Here is a 6,730-nt window from a genome sequence, read left to right as displayed (position 1 = left end):
GGATTCATATTTCTTGACTTTCCGGGTTGCTGTGAATGTGCCTTACTCATTGGCCTTTTCTTCCAATTTCGTGTCTCAGCCTCTACCTTCCTCTTCTCTTTAAGTAGTTCTTCAGCCTTACAAGCTCGATCAACTAGGACTACCATTTTTTTCAGTTCAAGGATCCCGACAAATACTTTAATGTCTTCGTTGAGCCCGTCTTCAAATCGTCGGCACATATTGGCTTCAGAGGAACATATTCCCCGCATACTTACTCAATCGAACAAACTCTCTTTCATATTTCGAGACTGTCATATTACCTTGCTTCACTCAAGAAACTCTTTACATTTCGATCAATAAATCTTTCACTAATATATTTCTTCCAAACTCTTCTTGAAAGAATTCCTGTGTTACCCTCTCTTTCTGTACCACCAAATCAAAGTCTTCCACCAATTATAAGTGAATCTCTCAACAAAGATGTAGCACATTTCAAACATTCTTCAGGTGTACAAGATAATTCATCAAATACCCGGATAGAATTTTCAAGCCAGAACTCTACTTTCTTTGCATCATCATCAACATTTGCTCTAAATTCTTCAGCCCCTTGTTTACGAATTCTATCAACGGGGGTTCTGTGAAATTTTATCATATTCACTCCTTGAGGCATTGGAGGCATAGGTTGAGGAATTGGGGGAGGTGGGGGAGGTCGTACATTTGGGTTCATATGAACGAACTCAGTGTACCATGCACTCATCATTTGGAGAAAGGCTTCCCGATCCCTTTCTCCTCCTCCCTCGCCAACAGTAGGAGGTGGGTTTTCATGGGCTTGCCCTTCAGCGGAGTGGCGATTACTCTCTACTTCATCTGCCACATTTGGATCGGGATCCATTTACTATATAAAAATCATTTAAAAGGTCAAGTCGTCACACTATCACAATTCATACATATGGCATGTATAGCAAAATCCGTACATACAACACATAGTCCGAGAACCGACTAAACCTGCTCTGATACCACTAAATGTAACGCCCCCACGCCCGAGACCATCACCGGAGTCGAGCTTGAGGGGTTACCGAATATAATTTATCAATTTAAGAACTTCAAATCATTTGTTTCTACATTCACAGCTTTCTAGCTACTAGCGTCACAGTTACAAGAAAAATCATATCTCGAGTTACGAAACTCGAAATCAAGATCCGTAAATTTTTCCTGAATATAGACTCATATATATATTTACTAATTTTTTATACAATTTTTTTATAGGGCCAATTAGTACAGTTTATTAATTAAAGTATCCCCTATTTCAGGGTTCGACTACTCTGACCTCTGTGTATTACGAATTAGATATATCTCTATACAAAATTTCAATGACTATGAGGTTTGTTTCTATTAAAACTAGACTCAATAAGAAATCTGTACATATAAATAAAAACTTCTAATTATTTTAGTAAAATTTATTATGAATTTTTAAAGTCAGAATAGGGGATCCAGAAATCACTCTAGCCCTATTTCTCAAAAGTTTAAATATCTCATAAAATATAATTTATATTCCTGTTTTGTTCAATCCATATGAAAATAGACTCATTAAGCTTAAATTTCATAACTTACTCATCATTTAGTTCTATTTATACTATTTTAGTGATTTTTCAAATTCATGTCATTGCTGCAGCAATATTCTGCTTTTAAGGCAAGTTTCATCTTTCCATGAATTTTTATGAACTAGATAACTGTTAAACTTCCATGATATCAAACATGATCTAAATTAGTCATCACCATGACTTATCAATATCAAACATTTTCTCAACCAAACATGGCCATATCATAAAATTATTTACACAAAATAGGTATAATGCTATACATGCCATACTTAAGTAGTTGTACAAGCCATTTACCAAGATAAAAGTCCTTTGGATAGTGTGATCGAACTTTCGACCTGTCCCGATTCTTGAGCCGGCTTGTTCAAAACTATAGTGAATGAAAAGGAAGGAGTAAGCATAAATGCTTAGTAAGTTCATATGTAAATAACAAGTAACATAACAATACAAATATACCAAACAACTTTAGCATGGTACCACCAAAACATATATCACATCTTTAAACGTCATTCATCATCTTACCACATTATCGTTGTTGTATCTATTTTCAACCCGAGGATTAAGAACATACCTGTCCAAAGTGTCCATTTCACAACACTTACCCAAAACGTCACTTATATCTTAAGTGCTCTTTCATTAAACTAGAAATTTCACCCGTTGAACACATCGGAATATAACTCGGATACATGGATAATTTGCACATAAGTGCCACATATGTAATCAAGAAATCATGTAACCCGCCCCTAAGTGAACTCGGACTCAACTCAATGAGCTCGGGCGTTCGCATCCATAAATGAACTCAGACTCAACTCAACGAGTTCGGATGCCTAGTTACATCTCACGAACTCGAACTCAACTCAACGAGTTCGGACATTTGCATCCATAAGTGAACTCGGACTCAACTCAACGAGTTCGGATGCTCAACCATCCTAGTGACATGTCACTTGTATCCTAATCTATTCCTAAGGTTCAAACGGATTTTTCCCTCGATCTCACATTTGCCGTCTTCCATGGAATATCGGAACCGATACTCGGTAGCAATTCATATTTATCAAGTAGTAAACATAATTTGCATATTACTCAACATTAACCACAAAGCATAATATTTCACGATTAAAATCAGCATATCATATAATTAACATTAATAACTTAAAAATAACATTTATGCTACATTATTTACACATGAACTTACCTTGGTACCAAAATATAAAGATTTTGCAATTTAGTCCACAATCTTTTCTTTTCCTCGATCACGACTTGAATCTCGTTTTCTTGATCTATAATACCAAATTAATCTTATTTAATACATACATTTATCAAAACAGCATTTAATACTGAACTTTAAAAAATTACACTTTTGCCCCTAAACTTTTGTATAATTACACTTTTGCCCTCGGCTCGGAATTAAACTTTATTCCTTATTCTTATGTTTTATAACATGCTGATCACTTTTCCTTCTATGGCAACATCAAATTCCCTCTCTAACATATACTTGTGACTATTAGGTATTTTTTGCCGATTAAGCCCTTTTACTCGTTTTCACTAAAACCGAGTAGCACAAGTTGTCTAACATAATTTAAAACCCCATATTCTATCATAAAACATCAAAATACACAAATTTCACCTATGGGTATTTTTCCAAATATAAACCCTAGGTTGAATTATTGCTAGCATAAGCTTAATCGAGCTTCCGGGATTCCAAAAACGTAAAGAACATTAAAAACGGGGCTTGGAATCACTTACTATGAAGCTTGGAAACTTGAAAAAAAACCCTAGCTATGGAGAACCCTTGAAATTTCGGCCTAATGAAGAAGATGGACAAACATTGGCTTTTAATTTTGTTTTTAATTCATTTTAATAACTAAATGACCAAAATACCCTTACTATTAAACTTTCCAAAAATTCCTTCCATGTCCTAATTTTGTCCATGAACTTAAAATTGGTCAAATTGCTATTTAAGACCTCCTCATTAATATTCCAAAACAATTTCATACTAAAAACTTCTAGAATGCAAGTTTTTCAACTTATTCGATTTAGTCCCTACTTTCAATTTAAGCACTTTAGGCATAGAATTTCATCACGAAATTTTCACACAATCATGCAATCATATCATAAACATCAAAATCATTGTAAAATAATTATTTCTATCTCGGATTTGTGGTCAGGAAACCACTATTCCGATTAAGCCCTAATTCAGGATATTACAAGTTAAAGTTGAACATCAAGTACCTTCAAGTTTGTTACAGCCTGTGATGGTCCCCGAATGGAAGTGGGACAGAGTTACTATGGATTTTGTGTCAGGATTATTGTTAACTCTTAAAAAAGAAAGATGCTATATGGGTCATAGTGGATAAGTTGACAAATTCGGCTCATTTTATTCCAATAAGGACAGATTATTCCTCAATAGATTGGCTGACTTGTACATTTCTGAGATTGTAAGATTGCATGGAGTACCACTATCGATTATTTCAGACAGAGACCCGAGGTTCACTTTGAGATTCTGGAAGAAGTTATAAGAAGCCTTAGGTACGAAGTTGAACTTTAGTACAGCTTTTCACCCTCAGACCGATGGCCAGTCTGAGTAGATGATTTAGATTCTTGAGGATATGTTGCGATGTTGCATCCCCGAATTTCAGGGTAGCTGGGAAAAATACTTGCCGTTGGTAGAATTTGCCTACAACAACAGTTTTCAAACAAGTTTGAAGATGGCACCTTATGAGGCCTAGTATGGAAGGAAGTGCCGAAATCCATTGTACTGGACATAACTTAAGGAAAATCAGATCCATGGAGTTGATCTGATTAAAGAAACTGAAGAGAAAGTTAAAGTGATACGAGATTGTTTAAAAGCAGCATCGGATAGGCAAAATTCATATGTTGGTCTGGAAAGAAAGGAAATTGAGTTCCAAATTAGAGATAGAGTATTCTTGAAAGTATTTCCATGGAAAAAGGTGTTGAGATTTGGCCAGAAAGGCAAACTGAGTCCGCGATTAATCCGACCGTACGAGATCACCGAAAGAGTTAGACCGTTCGCCTATCGCTTGGCTTTGCCACCTGAACTGGAAAAGATTCACGATGTGTTCCACGTATCTATGTTAAGGCGATACCAATCAGATCCCTCTCATGTGATTTCGCTGACTGAGATTGAAATTCGACCCGACATGACCTATGGAGAGGAACTGGTTAAGATATAAGCTCGTGAGGTTAAACAGTTGAAGAATAAAAACATGGCTCTAGTAAAGGTTTTATGGCATCGACATGGTACGGAAGAGGCTACATGGGAGCCAGAAGAAACCATGAGAAGCCAATATCCGAACCTGTTCACTAGTAAGACTTTCGAGGACGAAAGTCCCTAAAGGGGGAGAAATGTAACATCCCGAAATAGGGCCTAGTCAAAATAGTGGTTTTTGGACCACAAATCCGACATCAAAATATTTATTTTATGATTATTATGAGGCCTAGAATATGATAATATGCTTGTGGTAGAGTTTTATGAAGAAATTCTTTAAGTAAGGTGTCCAATTGGAAATTAGGGACTAAATTGAATAAATTGCAAAACTTGAATTCAAGAAGTAATTTGTATGAAATTGCTTTAGATTATAAATTAGAAGATTTTGGAGAGCAATTTTTCCAATTTCTAAGTTTTTGGACAAAAATGGGCCTGCATGGATGAAATTTTAAAGAAATGACTTAAGGATATTTTGGTCATTTGGCATTTTAATGAAATAAAATGGGAAAAATGAACCAAAATCAGCTAATTCTTCTTCTCCATCCAAAAAAAATTTCAAGGGTCTCCATAGGTAGGGTTTTCAAGCTTTGCAAGCTCAATAGTAAGTGCTTCCAAGCCCCGTTTTTAATGTTCTTTGTATTTTTGAAATCCCGGTAGCTTACTCTCTCCATTTCTACCCATATTTCATGCTAGGGTTCATGTTTAAAAATTTACTCATGCATGATTTACTTGTATTTTGATGGATTATGGAGGAATATGAAAATTGGATGTGTGTTAAACATCTTTTCCTAGGTGATTTTCATGAAAAAACCCTTAAAGAGACCTTTTTGCAAAAGTTGTAAAATGTGTGGTAGAAATGTGAAAATAATGGAAAATGTGAGCTACCATAAGAGGGAAGAGTGTTCGGCGAGTAAGGTAGAAATTGCATGTGTTTCATTATACGAGCCTAGGGACTAAATCGTAAAAATGAGAAATGTTAGGGGCAAAATGGTCATTTGGACCAGGGGTGGAATTTAGACTTGAAATGTATAATGTGGAGTGTTAATGATTTAAATTTTGTTGTTATAGACCCTGAGGAACAAATTTCGGAGGTCGATCGAGGAAAACGAAAGGTTTCGAAATAACCGAAACCCGTCACCGAAACGAATACCAGGTACGTTCGATAACTCAAAGTAAACTCATAATATGCACAATTACATGATTTATGAATGCATGATAATTGCATTTGTTAATGGCATAAAAATACATGAAATGTATCTTTGATAATGACTTGTTGAAGAATGTCTCGGTTGAGGTTAAAAAGGGAAAATTCGATGGATAAATCATAATTTACATGTGTAATGAGATCCTGCATGTGTTGCAAGAAGGATTTAGCCTCGGACGGTAATCTGTTGATCTCAATTATGAAAAGGATCTAGCCCGGACGGGTGTTCCTCTGGATGATCGAGCCTCCCGAAGAATATATGTGTATTAAGGGTTTAACCCGGATGCGTAATCCAATTAGGGTCTAAATTTAGCCTGGACTGGTAATTCAAATCCGAGCTCGGTAAAGGTGTTTGTCATTGTAAGGGATTTAGCCTGGACTAGTAATCCCAATATCACCTTATGAGTTCTCTATACGGGGGATTTAACCTAGATTGGTAATCCCGTTGTCAGATGTTCACGGGAGTGCATACCTGAAACGATCATTTATACGAATTGACGGTTAATGGATATTCCATCGAGATTTCCTAGAAACTCAACGAGATTAATATGAGATATATGTACAAAATGAGATGTTGAATGATGAGCTCATCTAAGATAAATTACATGGTGCTTTGTTATGTAACTAACTCATTGATTCAGTGTATGTGATAAGGAAGCCATTTAATGCTTATTAATTTTATTACCCAATTTGGTTGTATGCTAATTACTTGGTAAGTTTACTTTC

This window comes from Gossypium arboreum, chromosome 10 (genome assembly GCF_025698485.1).
Source record: "Gossypium arboreum isolate Shixiya-1 chromosome 10, ASM2569848v2, whole genome shotgun sequence".
Taxonomy (NCBI): domain Eukaryota; kingdom Viridiplantae; phylum Streptophyta; class Magnoliopsida; order Malvales; family Malvaceae; genus Gossypium; species Gossypium arboreum.
Note: the sequence above shows the minus strand (reverse complement) of the source record.